This window comes from Myotis brandtii, unplaced genomic scaffold (genome assembly GCF_000412655.1).
Source record: "Myotis brandtii unplaced genomic scaffold, ASM41265v1 scaffold162, whole genome shotgun sequence".
Taxonomy (NCBI): domain Eukaryota; kingdom Metazoa; phylum Chordata; class Mammalia; order Chiroptera; family Vespertilionidae; genus Myotis; species Myotis brandtii.
This window is the reverse complement of record NW_005355923.1, coordinates 671271-695579: the sequence shown is the minus strand read 5'-3', so window position 1 is coordinate 695579 and position 24309 is coordinate 671271. Positions and strand designations below refer to the sequence as shown.

Sequence of the window (24309 nt, the reverse complement as noted above, 5' to 3'; positions counted from 1 at the left end):
CGCTGGCACCCGCTGATGGCGCGGAGCGATTGGGGCTGGGGCCAGCAGTGGATGCAAGCAGAGCTGGTGCTGTCAGCAGGTTCGAGCAGCAGCTGCTGCCCCAATTACCCCTCACGAGCAGGGGAAGGTGGAGAAGCCCTCAGAGGCGACTGGGGCCGGCAGTCGCCACTTGTGCCCTCTGACAGCGCCGAGAAATTGGGGCTGGCACCGGGCACTGGCAGCAGGTGTGAGCGGCAGCTCTGGTGCCAGCAGCGGGTGTGAGCAAAGCCAGCACTGGCAGTAGGTGCGAGCGCTGGGCGGGACTTTGTTGCAAAGGAGCAAAGAATTTTCAGTAACCCCCAGAGGCTCGCCCTGATGACAGCAACTAGCGCCCTGACTTGGTCTGGTGCCCCCACTCACCGGCTCCACCATCCAGCCGCAGCTGACACCTGCCATGTTCCGCGTGCACCCCCTGGTGGTCAGTGCACATCATAGTGACCTATTATTTGGTTGTTCCGCCATTTGGTCTATTTGCATGTTAGCCTTTTATTATATAGAATTATACACATTATTTTCAGAGTATAAGTGTTGCTTCTTTGAAAGGCATGACATAAGCTTAATATGATAAGAGTTAGGGAAAATTTAGTGGGGGAAGATGAAACATCCTGCACTGTTTGATTACTCATCATTATATTGTTGTAAAATGCTCATTCTAGTGCCCATTTCAATTCATCTGAATTCTTCCAAGATCCACTTAAGGTAGTTTCTTTCAATCTTCGAAATTTCTTTCTTTACAAGAGTTTTACTTTTCCTTACATAATAGTCATTGCATATATATTGATCTTTATTTTTTCTTTTTAAATTACAGCTGATGTACCTTATATTAATTTTAGGTATATAATCCAGTGATTAGGCAATTATATAACATATGAAGTGATCACCTCAATAAACCCAGTACCCATCTGACACCATAACTAATTATTAAAACATTATTGATTATATTCCCTATGCTGTACTTTACATCCCTGTGACTACTAGTATTCTGTAATTACACATTTTTTATGTGTTCTTCTAAATCCTTTCAATTTTTTTACCCAACTCCCCAACATGCCCTTTCATCTAGCAAACCTCAAAATGTTCTCTGTATCCATGAGTCTGTTTCTGTTATGCTTCTTTATTTTGTTTTTTTTAGATTTGATCTTTATTTCTTTTTAAATTACAGCTGATGTACCTTATATTAATTTTAGGTATATAATCCAGTGATTAGGCAATTATATAACTTATGAAGTGATCACCTCAATAAACCCAGTACCCATCTGACACCATAAATAATTATTAAAACATTATTGATTATATTCCCTATGCTGTACTTTACATCCCTGTGACTACTAGTATTCTGTAATTACACATTTTTTATGTGTTCTTCTAAATCCTTTCAATTTTTTTACCCAACTCCCCAACATGCCCTTTCATCTAGCAAACCTCAAAATGTTCTCTGTATCCATGAGTCTGTTTCTGTTATGCTTCTTTATTTTGTTTTTTTAGATTCCACATGACTGAAATCATCTGGCATTTGTATTTCTCTATCTGACTTAACTTAGTGTAATGCCCTCTAGGTGTCCATCCATGTTGTTGCAGGTGGCAAGATTTCATTATTTTTCATGGGTGAATCATACTCCATATACATATGCAACACTTCTTTATCCATTCATCTATTGATGTACACCAAAGTTGTTTTCATATCTTGGCCATGGTAAACAGTGTTGCAATAAATATATGAATATATATGTCATTTTGATTTAGTGTTTTGGGTTTCTTTAGATAAATACCCAGAATAGAGTTGTTGGGTCCTTCTTTGTCTATTATAGCCTCTTTGTTTGTCTGGTATAAACATTGCTACCACAGCTTTTTTGTTTGTTTGTTTTCATTTTCATGTAATATTTTTTGTATCCCTTTATTTTCAGTGTATGTGTGTCTGTCAATTAAAAGAGTCTCTTGTAGACAACACATGTAAAGGTATTGTTTTGTTATCCATTCAGTCACTGTATATCTTTTGATCAGAACATTTAATTCATTTACATTTAAAGTAATTGTTGATAGACATGGTACTTATTGTCATTTCATTATTTATATTTTTTATCTTTTTTTCTTCTTCTTCTTACAGAAGACCCTTTAACACTTCTTGTGGTGATGAAATCCTTTAGCTTTTTGTTGTCTAGGAGGCTCTTTATCTCTCCTTTGATTCTAAATGCTAGCTTTGCTGGGTAGAGTAATCTTGGTTGTAGGTCCTTGCTTTTCATTACTTTGAATATTTTGTGCCAATCTTTTCTGGCCTGAAAAATGTCTGTTGAGAAATTATCTGATAGCCTTATGGGAGCTTCCTCGGAGGTAACTAAATGCTTTTGATTTACTGCTTTTAAAATTCTCTTTGTATTTAACTTGGGCATTTTAATTATGATGTGTCTTGGTGTGAGCCTGATTGGGTTCACCTTGTTTGGAATTACCTGTGCTTTCTGGACTTACACAACTATTTTCTTCAGGTTAAGGAAGTTTTTTGCCATTAGTTTTTCAAATAAATTTTCAATTTTTTGCTCTCTTTCTTCCCTTTGTGGCTCCCCTATGATGCAAATATTTATGCTTAATATTGTCCCAGAGATTCCTTGCACTATCCTCAGATTTTTTGGATTCTTTTTTTCTTTTAGCTGTTTTTACTGGTTGTTTTCTGCTTTTTATCTTCCAAATAACTGACTCAATCCTCTGTTTTATCTACTCTATTGTTTGTTACCTGTAATTTATTCTTTATTTCAGTTAGTGCATTCTTCATTTTTGACGGGTTCTTTTTGGTGCTTTCCATGTCCTTTATTATGCTGCTGATGTTCTCACTAAGTTCCTGGAACATCCTTATAACTATTGTTTTGAAATTTGTATCTGGTAGTTTGCTTGCCTTCATTTAATTTAGTTCTTTAACTGGATATTTCTTTCATTTGGAACTTGTTTCTTTGTCTCTTCATTTTTTCTGCTTCTCTGTGTTTGTTTCTATGTCTTAGGTAGAACTTCTACATTTTCTGGTCTTGGGAGAGTGGCCATATGTAGCAAGTGTTCTTTTGCTTTGCCTCTTGTGTGGGCTGTGTGCACCCTCCTGTTTCAGTTGATTGTTGATTGCTGCTGGCACTTCACTGGGAGGAAATGATCCCAGGGTGATCTACAATAGGAACTGGCTGCTACTGCAGTGAAGGAGCTGCTGTGTAGTGGCTGATTCCACAGAACAGAATTCAGTTCAGTGGGGCTTTGGTACCTGCTCTGTCTGCCCCTTCAGGATGTCGCTCATGGAGGTAGTTGGGTTGTAATCCAGTGTGGTCCGAAGCTGTCCACCAAGGTGCACTGGCCTGGTGCATCCCAGGAGGTGCAGGCCAAGGTCAGCCACCACCTGTGCCCTTCCCAGGACCGTCTAACATGAGCTGAAGAGAGATCTGCAGATGGCTGCCATTCGTGCCAGGCCTGGGGCCACTTAACAAGAGGTACGGGGCATGCTGAGGCCAGATGCTGCTTGTTGTGAAATTTTAGGAAAGCCTGGAGTATGAGCCAAGAGATGCTGTTTGTATGGAAAAACCATTGGACACGGATTTGGTGGGCCTGCACTTTGAGTGGGGCGGGGTCTCGGAGAATCACCAGGGCAGAGGAAACAGTGTTATCTGGGTTGATGGAAACTCAGATATACCACCTGCCTGCTGGCTCTGTGGGGAAAGGGCTGATCAAAGGAACAATAGTCTCTGTTAGGACTTCTGTCTGGGAGACAATTGCCTCTCCAGCTCTGGTCCTGAAGCCAGGCAATTCAGTGCCTCCCCATTTGTCCTTGGTGTCTGTCAAGCTACTGCCCTAGCATTAGAGCTCAGAGAGAGAGTCAGAGTAAGTCATTGTGTTCACCTTTAAGAGGAATGTGTGGGACTCCATGAGCCCTCCATCTCACTCAGCCACAATCTCCCCTGGTTTTATAGACAGATGCTACGGGAACCTCTCTTGCTGGCACTGGAACCCTTGTCTGGGGGGTTCTTGTGTGGGGCTGGGACTCTTCACTTATTAGGGGGCGGAGCATCCATAGCCAAGCTATCCCTCCTGATTTTTAACTACCACATGTGAGTGTGGGACCAGCTCATTTTGTTTTGCAGCTCTGCCACTCTTACCAGTCTCAGTGTGGCTTCCTTATAATTTTAGTTATAGGACTTCTGTTCAGCTAGATTTCAGGCAGCTCTGAATGATGGTTGTTCTGTAGTTTAGTTGGAATTTCGATGTGGCTGTGGGAGATTCAGAGTACCACGTTTACCTATGAACCACCATCTTGACTGGAAACACAATCTTGATTTTTGATCATAAAGTGGCATTATATATTGAGATAGTTTGAAAAGTTTATATAATTTAATTAATAGATCTACACATTTCTGACATTCTTGTTGGAGATTTGATCCTAAGTAAAATGGCAAAGTGGTACCAAAATTTGCTTTATTGTTTCCATTGAGTTTTACAAAAATAGGAAGTAGCTATTATAATGTTTAGTAGCTTTTACCAAGATATTTGTCTTTTCTATTAGGTGTAAGAACAGCATCAATGTTGGTAGAATGACCAAAGCAAAACCTTTAATCTAGTTTGTTAAATTTTACACTATTAGTGAGGAGAGTCAGCAGTTGTCTCACAGAAAGATATCTAATTAGCTTATTTGTTGCCATTACTTTATTTTTATAATTGTCATTTCTCTCATTGCCATTTTTTCTCAAGATCCTTAATCACTCTTGATCTACTAGTCAACCCCCAGGTTCTCTCTTCAGATGAAAAATGTATATTGCAACACAGAATTTCTTTCAGTCACTATCATTTTCTTTTTTATTATTATTATGGGCATCAATACAGACTTCTCTTCACCAACAAATGTGTTTTGAATTAAGAAACCAAATTTTAACTCAAAATTTCATTCAAACTTTTCAGTGTAAAATTATACAGGTAAATTTTATCTGAGTACTCAATTATCACCAGTTGCTTAATTTTCCAAAATCCTTTATACTTAACTGGTTATTAGCAGACTTGTGCAAAGGTAGTTTTGGGTTTGTTGTGTAGTTTTAAAGTAATATTTCTACCTCATTCCTGTTTTTACTAAGTTTTCTCATGGTTAAAGTGATCTGAATTTGTCAGTTTTTATTATTATAAATCTAGATATATTTGAATTTAAATCTATATAAATCATGAGTTGAGGTGGTTTAAGAAATATTTCTCAATTTCATTATAAAGATGAGTGTAAATGTATATGTTTGTGTGCAAGCACTTTACTTGAAAATAATTTTTGTTTTCCACCTGATTTTGAGTATCAGTGTCATAAATTACCACCTTATTTCCCACTCCCATAATTATTATGCAGTATTATATAAACTCCTACACCCCTTATTGAACCCTGTGTCCCCAGTGCCTAGAGTAGTGTTGGTACACAGTCCACGTTTAATAAGTATTTGGTAAATGAGTTTATTTTGAATTTATCTTTCAGAAAAGGACATTGCCTATTTACACTTACTACAAGATGAACGTTAGTCTTTTCCCATCAAGTGCAGTCCTTCGAAATGAGTATTAAGACTTTATAATGTTTGAGCAGTTATCTTTTAAGGTTTGCTGAAGAAAGTGGTATTTCTTAATTAAGCCAAAAAAAAGAGAAAACCAAAAAACAATGTCTGTATTAGAGATCTTAGGGTTCTCATATACCTTTAAAAAATCTAGAAATATAAATTTTGCAAGTTCATTCTGAGGGAGACAGGGATATTATTAGTGGTTTTGAGAATTTTTTTGTAGTGTAACTCCTGTGTGATTTCTCCTCTTGCAAATTTTTTTTTTAAATTCCTGGGTCAGTTTCCTTTTTTATAAGATAGGAATGGAATCATTGAACAAAGTCCTGATTGATTCCCTGAACAGCTTACATTGAGGATCTATGCTAGATTACGTAGTACATTTAAAATACATTGGCATTTTAGTGGATGTCACCTTTTTGGCTATTATCTTTGTCATGCATTCATGAGTTTTATTCTTATATTGACATTATATTAGTATTTAAGGAAGGAGTAGATATAATTGCATGTGTTTAGACTGCACTGCTTAATTACAGGTCTCTCAATAATTTTATTGCCATCTTTTGGTATATTTTTTAATTTTTCAATTATAATTTAATATTGCTATTAAGTCTAAGGGACAGTTTCAAATCATTTGTCTTCCCTGAAATAGTTAATAATGCTGCTTTCTTTCTCCTTCGATCTTATCATATTCTCATATCAAATTTTCTCAATTATTCCTTTTCATCAATCTTCTTTTTCAACCTCATAGGGATATTTTTTGAATTCTATCTTCTCACTCTGTATGTACGTTATTCTAGATAATCTCACTTATTCCCAAAGCTTTGACTATGATCTTTAGGGTTGGGATTCCCACTTCTGTATTTCTACCTCATATTTCTTCCCTGAGCTTGAGATCTGCATTTACAATTTTTAGCTACTTGATATCTATACTTAAATGTCCCACAGTAATACATCATGTAGAATTAAGCTCATTTCCAATTCCAGACCCACCTATCAAAAGTATGCTTCTTTTATGTCATTTTCTGTCTTAGTGAATAACAAACACCATTACACACTCAGTTACCTAAGTCAGAAACATTGGATCATCCTGGACGTCTTTCTTCTCCTCATCTGTACTTTTCTAGTTCCCGTTAACTTAACCTCCAAACTTGATTGCAAGCTAGTTTCTCTCCCACATCCTGTTGACCCTACCCTAGTCTAAAGCTTTCACTTGGACTCCTGCAATGACTGCCTCTTTTATTCAATTCTTTATATACTTTATCCCATCTAAGTCACTAGGTAGCAAGACACTTTTAAAAATAAAGGCTGCATGATTTTTATTTTCTTCTTAAAATTTTGCATTTGTTTTTCCTTGAACTTAAGGTGGAATCCAAACATTCTCCAGAGTGGTCTACAAGCCCCTGAAAGAATTGGACTAAACCTGCACCCCCATCATCATCTTTAGCTATTGATTATGTTTCTGACTTCTTTCTTACTCCACCTACTCTGGCTTAGTTTCATTAATTGATGGATTTAAGTTCGTTTGTGCCATGTAGGCTTTTGCACATGTTTTTTTCTTTAGAACTTGATAATAGATGAATAGAATAAAAGGTCAGGATGATCTTAAGATGTCAAATTTGGTAATTATGTCTCTTTTTTAAAAAGACTATACCCAAGTAAATTAATATATACAAAATTAAGCATCAAAGTATAACATGCATATAAGCCTTCTTTCAGCCTAATCTTCCTCAACCTAAAATATTTCAAAACTTCTTTTTGTATTATGATTGTCCAAAGATATCTTGCTCTCCAGATCTCTGCATTTTCTATTCTTTTTGTTTGGAAAGTGCTGCCCTACTTATGTGGTAGATGAACCCCTACTGCCCTTCAAGACCCAGGTAAGCACAGTTCTTCTGGGAGGCTACGAGCTTTCAAAGTTGAAGATGGCAACTTCCTTTATTTCACCTGTATATATTTTGCAGAAGGCTTTGGGGGCTATCCCTATAACTAAAAATTATAGCACAGCATCACTAATTAGCATTTTTAACCTAATAATATATTCAATAAAATGATGTTGATATGCTTTGTCAAAACTTGATATAAATAATATAAAGCACACACATAATATACCAACTAGACATTTCGAGAAACTTAGTAATGCTAATTTATATCTGTCCTACCTAATACAGTGTACAGTGTTCAGAGAACTTTCCGCTAAATTTTTTCAGTTATAACAGTGGAAACTATAACTTGCATATTCTGTAGGGAAATGATATAAGTGTTAATTCAGCACAAGTCATGACAGGCCAGCTGAAAAAGCCTTTGGCATGTTTTCAGTGAAAGAAGGCTCTCTTAAGAGTCTTAAGTTAACCTGTTGAAATTGCTTAGCACTTAAACCTTAATCTGAAAACAAATGATTAAAGAGCATGAGGCAGCAAAGGCTAAACAGGAATGTCAACTGATTATTGTAAAGATTTTAAAAATTGTGCAAAAGTGCTATATTTACAATACACTTTAATGCTATAAAGCTAATTTGAAACAACTATTCAAAAAAGTGTAAGTATTTATTATTTTTTAAAACACACAGCTCGAGAAGCCTAGGCTTTTTTGATACAGCCCTCCACCCCCACCCCCAACTCTGACAGTCCCTGCAGGCAACCAACAACTGCTGTATCTGTGGAATGTGCTCTTTTGAACTGTACAAAAGCCTTCAGCCTTTGCTGCATTCTGCAAACAAAACTGCCAAGTGCAATTATTTCTCTGATTTAACATAATACAAGGGTTACTTCTCTCTCCTTAACTCTCCTAGTGCCAGAGATGGCCCGTCTACACTTATAAATGCACACACACACACACACACACACACACAGAATCATTCTTCATAATTAAACACACACACACACACACACACACACACACAAAGAATCATTCTTCATAATTAAATTTGTTTTTAGAAACACAACAGTTCAACTGAACATAATATGAAATTCAATGGGCATCATATTCCCTTTTGTGTTTATGTTTTAAGAATCCTATTTCTATAGACAGATTCAAGGATTGAATGGAATTAGTCCTTTTAATTATATGACTAGGATCTTCAGCTTGAAATCTTTCCTACAGGAAAAAAAAAAGACAAACACAATAGTTATTTATATTCAATACATTTACTAAAATCTCATTAGAGTTAATAAGAATATGTCCTTCCAAATGTGAATATCTCTTGATATTCAAAAGAAAATAAAAAGTAAAAGGTAAAATAAGTGCTAAGAGTAGCACAGATATTTAAACTCATCTTCTAGTTAAATGTTAGACTAGAGCATTCATCTAACCTAGATCCAATATAAACTGTTTTTCTTCACTGAGTATGTCCTTGACATTATGCATACCTGAGTATTTTCTTCCTTACAGATATATTAAACTCATTATTGAAGAGTTATTTCTTGTACATTAATGTTTCCAACTATTGATATGTATATATCAGCTGCATTACTCTATTTGAAAATACTTGAAGTTCTGTCCCTAAATTTAAGCAATGAGGAGGTAATACACCATCATTTATTCTACATGCAAAAGATGATTATTCAGCCCTGGCCAGTGTGGTTCAGTTGCTTGGCCATCATCCTATGCACCGAAAGGTTGCCAGTTCCATTGCTGGTCAGGGCACATGCCTGGGTTTTGGGCTCGACCCCCGTAGGGTGTGTGCAGAAAGCTGACTATAGATATTTTGCTTTCACATCAATGTTTCTCTTTCTCTCTCTCTTTCCCTCTGTCTCTAAAAATCAATAAAAATATTTTTGAAAGATAATTACTCAGTAGAACTAGACATAGCTTAGTGTGTGGAACATAATAAGTGTTCAGTAAAGGACTAGCTGTACTTATCATTGTTTATCATTATAATCAACCAGTATTCACAGAGTGAATGACTGCCGATAGAATAACCTCTATTAGAAAAGTTATCTCATAGCCTTGACCAGTTTGGCTCAGTGGATAGAGTGTCAGCCTGCAGACTGAAAGGTCCCAAGTTCGATTCTGGTCAAGGGCATGTACCTGGGTTGCGGGCACATCCCCAGTAGGGGGTGTGAGGGAGGCAACTGATGGATGTTTCTCTCTCATCGATGTTTCTAACTCTCTATCCCCCTCCCTTCCTCTCTGTAAAAAAATCAATAAAATATATTTTTAAAAAAGAGAAGTTATCTCATTTAAAATTTTGTGTTCCATATGACAAAAAAGTCTTTCTTTTGAACATAAATGAATACTTAATTCAGAGAAGTTTGACTGATTAAAAAGAGAACACACACACGTGCACACCACAAACATTTTGTCCATGATTAGAAATTCAAACCTACCTAACAAGGGAAGCCTCCAGAACCAAAAGTTTTTCTTGAAGTCATCCATTCCTCTCCTTATCCACTGCAGTAGCCTTTCAACTCATGTTTACTAGCAGTTCTTAAGCCTGGACCCTTAGCCTGCACAGGCTCCTGATAGCAATGAATTGCAATATAATTAGTTTTCTTTGTAGTTCTATACATTTTATGCATTTAAAAATAATATTCTGATAAGGGATTCATAGCATTCACTGGACTGACAGAAGGTCTCAGGTCACCAAAAACAGCTACGAGTCTATTTCCCACAGAGCACAACCAAAATGTTCTATTAATAATGTTAATCAGATTGTGTCACTCCTCAGTGTTAAAGCCTCAACTTGTACTTGGAATAAAATATGAACTTCTTAGTTTGGTTTTGAAAGGCGCCCTCTATAGTGGCTTCCACCTAGCTTTCCCACCTTGTCTATCGCCACCTTCTCCCTCGCTCACTTGGCCTGGCATCGCTGACTGTCTGTCAGTCCGTGGAACCTCCCTGACTTGGGGCATTTGCACTTGCTGTTTCCACAGTTTGGAATGCTCCTCTCCAGCCCTGGCCTGCTCCTTCTTATCCTTTAGGTTTCAGTCTAAATTATATGTCGCTGGGAGCTGACATTATTCATACCTGAGTATTTTCTTCCTTACAACTATATTAAACCTGTACTGGAGAGTTATTTCTATTTTTCATGTGCATTAATGCTTCCAGCTGTTGGTATGTACAAACTAATTATCAGCTGCTGGGAGCTTTGCTGACCTTCTTATCTAAAGTAACTCCCACTCCTCTATTCTTTTGTTCTTTTCCATAGCTCATACATATCATCTACTTAATTATTTGTAATAAAGAAATACGGTTGTGTAATTCCTGTTTTTGTACTAATGTGTAAATTCCATGGGCGCATTTGATGTGTAAGTCTTACTCAGGTTGTCATTTAGTGTAGGGCCTGACCCTTTCTAGATCAGTAAATATCTATTAAATGAATGAATGAAGTGGGGGCACATGAATGGGCTGCTATTTGGAATGTATAAACTCATTTGTTTACTTGTAAACACATTTATTAGACAGTGAGAATGAGAGACCAGCTATAACATTTAGATCCTGAATAGCTTTCTGAGTAATTCACAAGCTAAAGTTGAATGCTTTAATCTCTTCAGTTATTCAGAAATTGAATGTCATAATTCATTATATGGTAAAGGAACCACCAAGAAAATAAAAATTCAAGAATTATGTTTAACTTCCTTTCATATGTTATACGTTCTATCTGCCATATACCAAGCCTGTATCCAGTTAACACTCATAACTTTGTCTTTTGATTGATTCACTTGATTGCCATATACCAAAATCATATGTATATCTATTGAAATTGATTTCCTGTCATATATAACATTAATTAAAAATATTTTAGCATTTGTATAGAAAGTTATATCTCAAACTTATGATAAATACTTTTTATCCTGTTACAAAGTAAATCGTCTTTTATTATTCTCTAATTTAAAGTATGTTTATTTGAGCTGATTCTTCTATTAAAATGGAAGATTCATGTTAATGATGAATAGAATTGAATAATAACTCTTTTATTTATATGTGGAAATCAATCCCAGAAAGGTATACTCTCCATTTTCCTATATGTCATGTCATTTGAGGGGTGAGTATTCTTTAGTGGAGTTGGAAAAAGGGTTGTATATAGTACTTTGTTTCTCTAATGTAAAGTCAGTGATAACCTGAGAATATTTTTCTTACTATCTTAAATAACCAGAATCATATTATCCTAGATGGCCTTGTAGTCTATAAAAATGAATAAAACAATAAAATATACTTTATACCTTGATCATGATTTTGAGGATTCTTGATGGCAAAAAATATATATATATATAATATATCACCTTTATTCTTTTAATTCATTAGAACTCACTAAATACCAAGTGGTTCAAAAAATGAATAAAGATATTCTTTTTCCTTATTTCACTTGTAGCTCAACATAATTCCATAACTGATTATTTTTAGTCTTGTTCTTTTCTTGGCAATACTGATACTTTGGAGAAAATTTCATGCAGATGAGTGCATGTTTATAAATGAATATTTATGGAGGAAGTTTTACTTTAGGTCTATTAGGATATAACAGGAAGGGAAAAGAAGGTATATACTCTCATTTGATGCACTTCACTATTTCTTTTAGAGTCTGAGAACAAAAGGACAATATTCATATGCTATTGCTTAAGTGATAAGTGCCATGTACTACTGCTTTTTCTCTCCTCATTATTAAATGCAACTGTTATCACTGATCTCATTTCTTAATATTTGCATGCCTTCTTGATTTTTCCTCCTCTCTCCTGTATTATTTTCTTTCCTCTCCTCTTCTTTCCTTTCCTCTCCCTCTTGCTTTCTTTCTAGCCATTCCTATCCTTCTTCCAAAAACATATAATGAAATGCATTTGATATCAGAAAATATAAGGAAATAAACAAATCAATCAATATAAAAAGAAAAATTGGTGTCAAATAGTAAAATGGGTTTCTGCTTGGGGAAGGGGATGTTGTCCGGTTCTATGGACTAAGGGAGGGGAAGCAGATTAGCCTAGTTCCTTCTTAAATATCTTTATTCTTATTCCAGAGGTACCTAGTTCTACAATGTTGTGGGCTACTGTGGTATGGATCAGGTTTGCCCCACCCTGGTGTCAGCTAAGGATTCAGCTTTTTAAATGCTTGTTTAAGCAACTATAACTCGTATGCCAGTTTTCCAGCTTCCAAAATTTTGTTGCTGTTTTGAATATTCTATCTTTGAAGGTTTATTCCTATTTTGAACAGTCTTTAGCTATCATTTTTATATTGCTTATAAGAGGAGCAAGGAATAAAGGTATTGTGCTCCATTTCTGTTTTTAATTGGAAGTTCAAGTTTCATTTTCAGCAAATCTATGTGAGGTTTCTAGTTACACATGGAAGGAGAGAAAGAAGCACTCTCGAATAATGCAAAATCCCAAGAGTGAGACCACACCTGTGTCACAATAAAAGTACTTACCCTCATCCATACCTATTAGTTCCCCACCTCCCTCAAGTGTGACTTGAGGTGAGGGTGGGGATAAAAACTAGAGACACCTACATAGGCAGGCGGACACCTAAGCACAAATGCTTAGGAGGCATATAGCATTGGTCCACCCATAAAACATTTCCTTTGAAGGACTGTGACATATAACCTGATTTACTAACTTCTTTTATAAAAAAAAGTAAACAAATTTTAAGAGAAGTTTTATGTTTACAGAAAAAAATGAGCAATAAGTACAGAGTTCCACTATTACTTAGCCTCTCCCCTCAAAATAATTGTTTCCCCTATTATTACCATCTTGCATTAGAGTGCTACATTTACTACTCTTGATGAACCAAAAACGATACATTATTAACTAAATTCTGGAGTTCACATTAGGCTTAATTTGTGTGTTGTACAGTTCTGTCAGTTTCAACACATATATAATATCATGAACCTACCATTACAGAATCATAGAGGAAAGTATCACTGCCCCCAAAATCCTGGGTTCTACCTCTTCTCTGTCTCCCTCTTTCCTCTAAAGCTCCTGACAACAATTGGTCTTTTATTATTGCTATAGTTTGCCTTTTACAGAGCATCATGTTATTCAATCATACAGAAATGTAACATTTTCAGACTGACTGCTTTGACTTAGCAATATGCATTTAAGGTTCTTCTGTGTCTTTTCATGGTTCAATATGATAGCTCATTTCTTTTTGTTGTTGAATAACATTTCCTTGTATGGATGTATTCGTGTACTTATCCATTCACTTACTGAAGGACATATTGGTTGATTCAAATTTTTTGCAATTATAAATACAGCTGCTATAATAAACATTCATGGGAAGTTTTTTGTGTGGATATATAAGTTTTCAACTTATTGAGTAAACACCTAAAGTGTAATTTCTGAGTCATAGTAAGTCTACATTTAGCTTTGTAAAAAAATGAGCAAACTGTTTTCCAAAGTGGCTATGCATTAACATTTTTTATGATTTAGACGTAGTCTAGATTGTTTTCTAGAGTAATATTTGTGGTAATCAATAGTAATATGTATTTCACTTATTGTTTACATAGGTAAAATTCATTGCACAGGTTTTATGATTTTAAATTTTTACTGCTATATTGCTTTATATTGTTGTCTTGACCCTAACATTGCTAGAAGAGAGATTTTAATTAAAAGATGCTGTATAGCCCTAGCCTGTTTGGCTTAGTGGATGGAGCATCGGCCTGTGGATTGAAGGGTCCCAGGTTCAATTCTGGTCAAGGGCACATGCCTGGATTGTGGGCTTGATCCCCAGTGTGGTGCATGCAGGAGGCAACCCATCAATGATTCCCTCTCATCATTGATGTTTTTGTGTCTCTCTCTCCCTCTCTGAAATCAATAAACATATATTTAAAAAATACTGTATAAACTTAAAGTAATCACATTAGATACTTTAATTCCCATGAAGTAAAGGAATTCTTAACACTTTAGAAATAAACATACATAAGTGGAGAACTATGGACTGTGTTTGAATGATGATGTTTTATTTGCTTGGTACTTCCTTTACTCATTCAGTAAACACTCATTGAGCATCTATGGTCTGTAATTTTAAAGAGGCTTCATTAATTACAAACATGTTTGTACCTGAAAGAATGTACCAAAGGAAACTGCAGGACATCTAGTGTGCTTCACCCTTATCTATTACTAGAGGCCCGGTGCATGAAATTTGTGCAAGAGTAGGCCTTCCTTCCCCTGGCTGCTAGCACCAGCTTCCCTCTGGCACCCAGGACCCATGCTTCCCTCTGGCACCCGGGTCCCGAGCTTTCCTCGCAGCCCCAGCTTCATCCGGGAGGTCGTCTGGTCTAATTAGCATATTATGCTTTTATTATTATAGATTATGACAACAACAAAAATGCTTTCTCAAATTTTTGAATTTCAGTGGCACTAGCATTGCTAAAAAAGACTGTTTAATTATTTAATGATGAGTGTATTTTAAATTCAGTTTGTCCTTTATTATACCTTATATCTCACTATAAAATAAATCAGTGGTTTCAGAAATCAGTCAGTGATGGATTAGTAAAGTTACAACATTTAGTTAGCTAAGGATATCAGGAATATTATGAGAATAGCTTCAATATGTAAATTAGAAAATTGAAAGATGTCGTTAGTGTGGGATAGAAAGGTAAGTTAATTGTACCACGCTGTATCCCTGCACATGGAAAATACAGTTCTGAATCTCCTGTGCATAAAGACTGATTTTTCTTTTTATCAATAATAGCCAAGAAGATGAAAAAAAGGGAAAACTCATTAACATTGTACCTTTCCTATATTATGTTTAAAATTAATCTACAACTGCTTTTATTTTACTTTCTATGTTTTTGTCTTCATTACTTCAAGCATCTTTCCTTTAGTATTTGCTATTCCTTTGTAATCACTGCATGTCTTCTTCCTACTGCCTTCTTAAATCCTGCTGCATCGCTTTTTTGCCTTTCTTTCTTTAATCTTTTCTCTTCTGTTTAATTTTTAAATCCTTTGCCCTTTATCTTTCTTTCAGTCTTTTTTAGCTGGTCTCCCTTCCTTTGATATCCTCTTAAATGGTATTTCTTCTTAACATTGTATTTCATTGATTTTTTTTGTTTTATCTTTTGAGTTTTAAGTTTTCCTTTGTATATAAGGACAACCTATTCTACTTATCTATACTGAATTAAAAAGAGAAGGCACTACTAAATCCTCCATATTAAATGAAAACAAACAACAACAATGTTTAGTCAAACTAATTGTGTGGATACTGAAAGATTTATGACACATTTTCTTCTCTTTTATTTTCTTTTGTTTGGGATTAAAGCCCAAATAAATGATGTGCTGATACAGAGCAAATCCAGTTTATTTTCTAATTTGCTAACTTTAAATGTATATAAAATATACTTTTGAGTCAAACATTTGTTGCAGTAGATCACAAGTAATTTTGCCTGTTATAAAATGTTTGGGATTAACTGGAGTATATTTATAATGTTATTATGAACACAGATGAAGGGCATAATAAAAAATAAGAGACTATGATGAAATTGTTTTTCTTCCACAATCTTAGTTTATCTGTCCAAATATTCAGTAGATTTGGTTTAATATATGCTAGATTTTTAATATTAATAGCCGTTTATCTTGGAATTTAAGGACAATCTGAAGCAAATACATCAACTAAACTTTACGAAACTAGGTTGGTTCTGGTTTATGGGTCTGTCCTGGGTACTCGAAGAAATAACTGAGACAGTGCTCTAGATAGTCACCTTCACAGAGGGAGAGGAGCAGATAAGTATTATAAGGAAAACCAGAAGTGCATGAAATCTTAGATATATCATTTCTGCTTCCAGCAAGCAAGAGATGTGTTGAGGGACATTCTACAGTTGAAAGAGAGATCAGGTGACTTGCTCTTAGTTCATACAGAGAAAATGGCAGAGTTAGGAATTGAATTCAGATTTACATTATAGATAATTTTCTTCACATTTATCTTATATATTTATTTATACATTCTGCTGATTACAATTCCTATTTACACTCAAGCTTAATTTTTTAGTTCATTCAATAGGTAAAATATAATATTCTCAAACATTTTTTCATTGCTGCTTATGCTAGCTTTATATTTATACAAACATATATTAAATTGTTATTTGTATGTTATGAGACACATATTATTTATTATCTACCTCATTAATATTTTAAACAATAGTTCTGTTTTCATTAATTTTATTGAATAAATATTGCTGAAGCTTATACTATTCTTAAAGCTAATTGATAGAGTTGTTTTTCCCTCTCAGATGATCATTTTAAAATTCTTATGGGCTTTTTTTGATAATCTTGTGGTGTTTGTTGGATTCTTTCTGCCTACAGTTAGAGTAGTTTGCATTTATTCTGCCCAGAAAGAAGGGGCTTTTAAGTATATGTGAAATAGCCACAGGATTTTAGAGGTGCATATCAAATATATTCAAAATAACAAGCTATTTCCTGAGAAACAGTACACTTTAGAAATAATAGTAGTATTTAATAGCATATTTTATATTAAGAAAATTTGAAATTACCTTTTCCTAAATAGTATTTTTAATTCAGTCTTTAAAAGTAGTTGTATTGATATTTATTTATTTATTTATTTATTTGATAGGAAGGGAGAGAGAAACATTGATGTGCAAGCAAAAACATAAATCGGCTGCCTCCCACATGCCCCCTACTGGGAATCCAGCCAGCAACAAGGGCATGTGCCCTTGACCAGGAATCAAGAGGCAACCCCTGGGTGCACAGGACAATGCCCAAACAACTAAGCCACACTAGCCAGGGCTAGTTTTTGTTATATTGTAAATAAAGGAATGAAATATTCTTTGCTAATTTGATAATTATAGACTATTAATTCCCTGTTAAAACAAACTGGAGATTTTTTAAAACTTCCTTTTGAAAACATACCCCACTAAAGATACCTAGGCTGAAAATCTTGGAAATGCAGGTTGGTATTCTGTGTATGTGTATGTATGTTTAAAATGAACTCTTGGTGCTCTTAGTGTATTGTGATTTATAGCTTTCACCAATCTATATAATTTACAAAATATGGTTTTGTAAGTCTCAATATCACCTGGGAGCTATTGTTAGACATACAAGTATTTGGGCCCCATCCCACACCTGTTGAATCTCACATTGTCCTATGTGTGGTCAGCAGCAATCTATGTTTCAGTAAATTTTGCAAGAAATTATGATGCAGCCATGTCCAAGTTCCACGTATTTATATGACCTTCTTCTTGGATTAATACTATTTTACTTGTGTGTTTTTTTGGAATAAATGTTCTTAATATAGAGTATTTAAGTGGGTTGTAGTATTCAATAACACCTAAAGTTTGTAGGTCATATACCATTTAGTACTGATCACCATAACAAAATACCATAGAGTAGGTTGCTAGACAACAGAAATATATTGTCATAGTTCTAGAGGCTGGAAGTCCAATATTAGGGTGCCAGCATAGGTAAGTTCTTGCTGATTTGCCTACTCACTGTATCATTACATAATAGGGGCAGTGGGGGGAGGAAGAAAGGGAGAGAGACAGAGGGAGAAAGGAACTCTGGCATCTGTTCTTATAAGGGCACTAATCCCATCATGAGGGCCCCACCCTATGAAGTCATCTAAACTTAATTACCTCTTAAAGGCCTCATCTCCAAATACCATCACATTGGGGATTAGGGGTTCAATAGATGAAATTGGTTGGGGGGCACAATTTAGTCCATAGCAGTTCAATTTCTGGTAAAAAAAACAAGAGATGATACTAAAATAAAAAGACATCTGGAGTCTAGTCCCTAGTCCTAATTCCTCCCCTAAGTAATAGTGCACCTTTTTAATTATTCTTGCTGTTTGAAATTATATTAAAAATGTAAGCTATAAGTGACATAAGATTGTTGGGAAATTCAAATGTAATGAATTTGTGAAAGATGTACATAGACCACAGCATTGTATAATGGTAATTAAAGATTATTATTTTTTTGATCAGAATATTTTGATTATAAGTCAGCTGCCTATAATCAATAAGTCCATCTAAGTAATGAACCATATGATATCCAAATACTGTACTATTTGGAATAAATAGGTCACTGGCAGTCATGAGGGAGCATTGAATTTGATCATAGAAATTATACAGACTACTCTATATTCTACCTGATACAGAAACCAACTCTAGAGAAAACCAACTTTAGCTTGAATGTCATCAGTCCCTGTATCATTCATGGTATTCCATAGTAACAGAACCAGTAGAATGTGTGTGTGTGTGTGTGTGTGTGTGTGTGTGTGTGTGTGTGCGTAGACATATTTTAAGGAATTGGGCAGGCCAGGCTCCCATGCTGGAGACCCTTGGAGGATCTGATATTGAAACTCAAGTCTGAAGGTAAGGCTTTCAACACACTGAATGAGGCCCATTCACATTCAGGAGGGTAATTTGCTCTACTCAAATGTTAATCCCATCTAAATATCACCTCCATGATGACATCTACACTGGTGTTTGACCAAAGATCTGGGTACCATGCCCTAGCAGATTTGACACATAAAATTAACCTTCACATCATCCTTAATACTTAGGGTCAATTTACATAGAAAATATTATGTAAATCTTCTAATTTTGAAATGATGTGAACACAATACATAATAAATTGATATATATGTAAAGTAATGAATGAATAAATAGAAAAATGTGGGTCAATACCAGGTGCATTACCTTTACTTATTCCTTAATAAAAAAAGGTTCAATTCCCTCTCAACTTTGTGGACATTTTAGAAATGGAGCAGCTAACAGAAGTGTGTGTAGAGCACATTGATTCAAAGACATAGTGATGAGTCCTAGCTGATTTGGCTCAGTGGATAGAACATTGGCCTGTAGACTGAAGGGTCCTGGGTTCCATTTTGGTCAAGGGCACATGCCCAGGTTGGGGACTTGATCCCCAGTAGGGAGCTTTCAGGAGGTAGCTGATCAATGATTCTCATCATTGATATTTCTAACTCTCCCTCTCCCTTCCTCTCTGAAATCAATAAAAGATATATTTAAAAATCAAACAGACAAAACAAAACAAAAAATCCCAAATACATAGTGATGAGTCACAGAGCTCTTGGTTTGGCCTTAGCTGGTATAGTTATCACATCAAGCAAAATCCATAAACTGAAGAAGGGTAGCTACTATATTGAATGTATGAATTGAGATCTAATAAGGATTTTGGCACAGTGCTCTGAGTATAGCAAGATGAAATTGAATAGGATGAATATAAAATCTTGTCTTAAGTTTTAAAAAGTTGTTTTTTACAAGTGCGGATGAAGACTTAGAAAATACATCAACTCAAAATACCAGAGAAGGTTATAGGAATTGCTAAAACAGATTGTACATTCAACACAGCTGTTGTCTAATATGGGATAAAAGATAAATATCAAAGATGGCCTTAACTAAGGCAATATAGAGGATATGTTCTTCAAATCATATATATTTGTTGTGTTTTTTTTTACTTTGGATTATAAATTTTATTCTCTATTAGTCCCATATTCACAAAATCAGCCCTCAATTAATGTTAGTTCAATTGACTTAAAAGTAAACATCACTAAATAGCTTTGGGAACAAAACTTTCAAGTGATATTCTGTAATGAAAAGCTGATTGATAAGATAGCAGAAGTGTAGTAAGGCAAATGATTTATTAAGGGAGAGGTTTCTGCCAGAGTATGACCTGAAGAATCCAGATCAATTTATAACTACAATTTTTCTTAAAACCATTTCTGCATGTTTTGATCCTGACACAGATATAATATTTGAACTCGAGTAATTTATTCAGTTATTCTGAGCCTCCTATATTGTCCACTGTAGGGGTTATGATTGGCGAACACATTGCACTGAAATGTCTGAGGATTTTCATATGGTGAATAGAGGGACAGGAAACATTGTCAAATGAACACAATATTTATTAAATCTTGATCTTTTGCAGAAGTGACATTTATAGATCTCACACAACTTCTGTAAAACAATCAGATGTGGAACTATTTAGCTAATAGTAGTATTGATTGGTGTGTCATTTCTATTTGCTGGTACAGAGTAGGAATTTCAAAGTTGATGTTATTTGACCAAGAACTGTGAAGCAATGTTATATTCTAGCTCCACATTCCTTTGACTTTATTTAAATGATCTAATTTAAAGGTTATGTATCTTATATTTTTCTTTTAATTTGTTCTTTTATTTTTTTAAAATTTGTTTTTTTGTTTTTTTAACATTTCTTCCCCAAATGCTCTCACTTTATTCTTCTATTTATACATTCTCCTGCTCCCATATTTGGAGGCAGACCATGATGCAGGCTCAGCCATCCCGCTCAGAGTCCTTTTCTGCATCACTTTCCCTTTGCTCATTGCCCACATTCACTCACCTCAACTCCAGTTCCCTGTCCAGTTGTTCCCAGGGGTAAGAGAGCAGAACAAATAGAAGACTGAGCTGACTCCCACCCCCTCATCCCAACTACAAGAGAGCAAGCCTGGATACAAAGGATGCAGATTCCAGTGAGAGATGGGGGCCTGTTTCCAAGGCACGGGGGCCATCTTCTCAACATGCCACTGGTTGGTTCCGTTTGGGTCATGTGCTGCCCTGGATCTGGGGTTTGCTGTGCCTCCAACTGACTGAGGAGGAGAGGAATGTGAGGGCGCTACTGGGGGTCCACAGGCAGCTTCGAGGCCAGCAGCTGCCACATTGAGAAAGAATGCTGGGGCTTTGCAGGATGCTGAGTTGGTTCTGTACAGCAAGGGCCACACTGTCACCTTTCTGGATCACTGTGTCATAAGGGCCTTCCCCAAACAGCACAGCCTATAGCACACAGCCTAGGGACCAGACACCAGTCTGCTCATCGATGACACAGTGCTCTGTATGGAGAAGAGCTCTGGCCCGGGAGGAGATGGTGCATCGCCGGGCTGCCTAGTCCTGTAGGGACAGAGCCTGGCGGGAGCCCTCCATATGGCATGGGTGCATGCTTGATTTATAGAACCCAAGTGCATTAAAACTGGTGGCCCCTCATCTCCAAGCAAGATGCTGGTGTGCTGTAGGTCCCTGAGGGCTTGCCCCTAGGCATGAATGACCCCAAGGCCTCTGCAGATACCCGGCAGCAGCTGAAGGATTTGATCTTCAGTCAAGAAGTTGCCTTTGTGTTTCAGCCTTCCTATCTCCTTACATAGTGTACCTCCCTAGAAGAGGGGTACTAGCGGCCAGGCCTCCTGTGTAATGCCCTGCTCCCTCAGACAGTAATCCACAAGGAAAACGATGTTGGGGTGATGGAAGAAGCCACGCATGTCTACTTCTCATTGGGCCTCCTCCCCAGTCCTGCCCTCCTCCAGTTTCTGGTTGAAGAGGTAGCACTTAGTGTCAATGAAGACAGTTCCCCGAGGATAGACACACAGTGTGTGGCCCCTAAAGTCTCAGTCATCCTCCTCCAGGTCAGTCAGAAGCTGCCAAGGGTTTGCCCAGTTCGAGTTGGCTCTTCCCGCTCATGTGCTAGGGGCCCAGCGGCTCATGCTGCCTTGGCCTAGAGGTTAATTTGGTCTTTTAAATCATTGTTTTTCTCGACCTTACTACTTAAAATGTGTTTTCCAAATACTGATCATTTCAAAGAAGTGTCCTTCATAAGTAATAGGTAACCTCACTGAAGAAATTTGAAATGAAACATACAAACTTTGAATTTATAATTTTACTGATGTATTATTTCTTAATTAGTTACACCTTACCTAGTTTATAAAATAATTTTAGTTCTTTTCTGCTGCATATATACTGTCTAGGGATTTACTTTTATTAAAGGCATTTCTGGACCATATGCCTGATAATACAGTTCTAGAGTCACTGTAAAGGTTGCAACCATATTAAGTTTCAGTTTAATAAAAGATGACCTGAATACTGTATCCAGCACTCACCTTCTATAGTTAAGCAATAGCTGAAAATTCCATAAGGAGCAAGAATATGGAAATAGGGCAATTAACTTGTTATAAATATGAAACTGTACTTGAGAGTACTCCAAAGCAGTCAGATATTTGGGCCCAAATGCCTTGCCAGTTCTGAGTCAAAGAATTTCAAGGTTTAGTTACAATCAAACTTTTAAAGAAAGGGAACATCTTCCCTGAGAACTGTTCTATCTTTCTATCCATCTATCTCTATTAACTATCTATCTATCTATCTATCTATCTATCTATCTATCTATCTATCTATCTATCTATCTATCTATCATCTATCTATCATCTATCTATCATCTATCTATCATCTATCTATCTCATTTTTCAAACATCTCCCATTTTGAGCAATTCCGTTTTCAGCCAAGTTGTTCACAGGAAAAATGTCTCTGTTGTCAAACCAAGCTTTGGTTTTTGATCTGACAACACTTTCATGATGATATCTCCGCATGACAAAAAGCATCTTTCAGGCAACAAACAAAGGAGAGAATGCTTCTGTTGCTTGTGAAATCAACGATTAGCACAATTTTAAAACATAAAGAGGTCATCAAGAGTGCTAATGTTGCTAAGGGTGTGAAAGAAACAATGATCACAGGCAATTGAAGAGGGAGGAAAACTTGTTGATTTTGATAAACGGAAAGCAGTGAGCCAGTGACAGCATTTAGGACAGTGGTTCTCAACCTTCCTAATGCCACGACCCTTTAATACAGTTCCTCATGTGGTGACCCCCAACCATAAAATTATTTTCGTTGCTACTTCATAACTGTAATTTTGCTACTGTTATGAATTGTCATGTAAATATCTGATATGCAGGATGTATTTTCATTGTTACAAATTGAACATAATTAAAGCATAATGATTAATCACAAAAACAATATGTAATTATATATTCAATATGTGTTTTCCGATGGTCTTAGACGACCCCTGTGAAAGGGTTGTTCGACCCCCAAAGGGGTCATGACCCACAGCTTGAGAACTGCTGATTTAGGAGACAGTGATATAGGAACAAGCAAAGATACCGCATGCAAACCTCAAAGACACCCTTGGACCCAGTGCTTATAGTGATTCCTTTAAGGTCAGTAGGGGGTGGTTTTAGGTAAAGAAGTGTTTATTTATCAAACAGTACATTACACATGTACTGTATATAGGAAAGGTTAAAACAGGTGATCATTTGGAGGTCTGGAAAGGATTAATTCAATTTACATTATTTCTAATGGGAAAAAATGATTTGGTTTTTGAACAAATCACTTTTTGAACAGCCTTCCTGAATGAATTAAGTTTGAGAACCAAAGTTCCACCGTATTTTTTTTTCTGTTTCCTTCTTTCCTCTGCTTCCCTCCCCTTCATCTCTCTCCTTCTCTCTCTCTCTCTCTCTCTCTCTCTCTCTCTCTCTCTTTTTCTTTAAGAAATGTTTATTTAGTTCCTTATTCATGCAAGACACTGGGCTTACATTTGCAGCATGTAGCACAGGGTTCTAAGACATGAATTCCAAAATACCATTACCTGTTTCACATCTATTAAATCAGCCAGATAATTTTTCAAAAGAGACAGTTTATCACATCTGCACATACTACATCTGATTTTAACATTTCTTTATATTTATTTGTCACCTTTTATTATCCATTAATTTTTTTTTGTTAAGACTTTATTTTTCGTATCAGTTTTAAGTTCACTCTAAAACTGAGGACAAGGTACAGAGATTTTCCGCATACCTCTTGCCCCCACACATGCATAGCCTCTACCGTCATCATCTCCCACCAGAGTTACAATAAATTATAACACTTGTTAAAATTGATGAACCTACATTGGTAAGGTTATAATCACCCAAAGTTCACAGCTTACATTAAGGTGCACTTTTGATGCTGTACATCCTATGGGTTGGAATCCTATCTAATAAAAGACAAAAAGGGTAATTGAC

At 36.0% G+C, this 24309-nt stretch overlaps 1 protein-coding gene and 1 pseudogene across 1 annotated transcript in view; one reads left to right on the top strand and one right to left on the bottom strand.

The window, feature by feature from the left end:
• FOXP2 (forkhead box P2) overlaps window positions 1-24309 on the top strand; it is a 572606-nt gene that overhangs the window by 15283 nt on the left and 533014 nt on the right. The window lies entirely within an intron of this gene.
• LOC102244699 overlaps window positions 8550-24309 on the bottom strand; it is a 55895-nt pseudogene continuing 40135 nt past the window's right edge.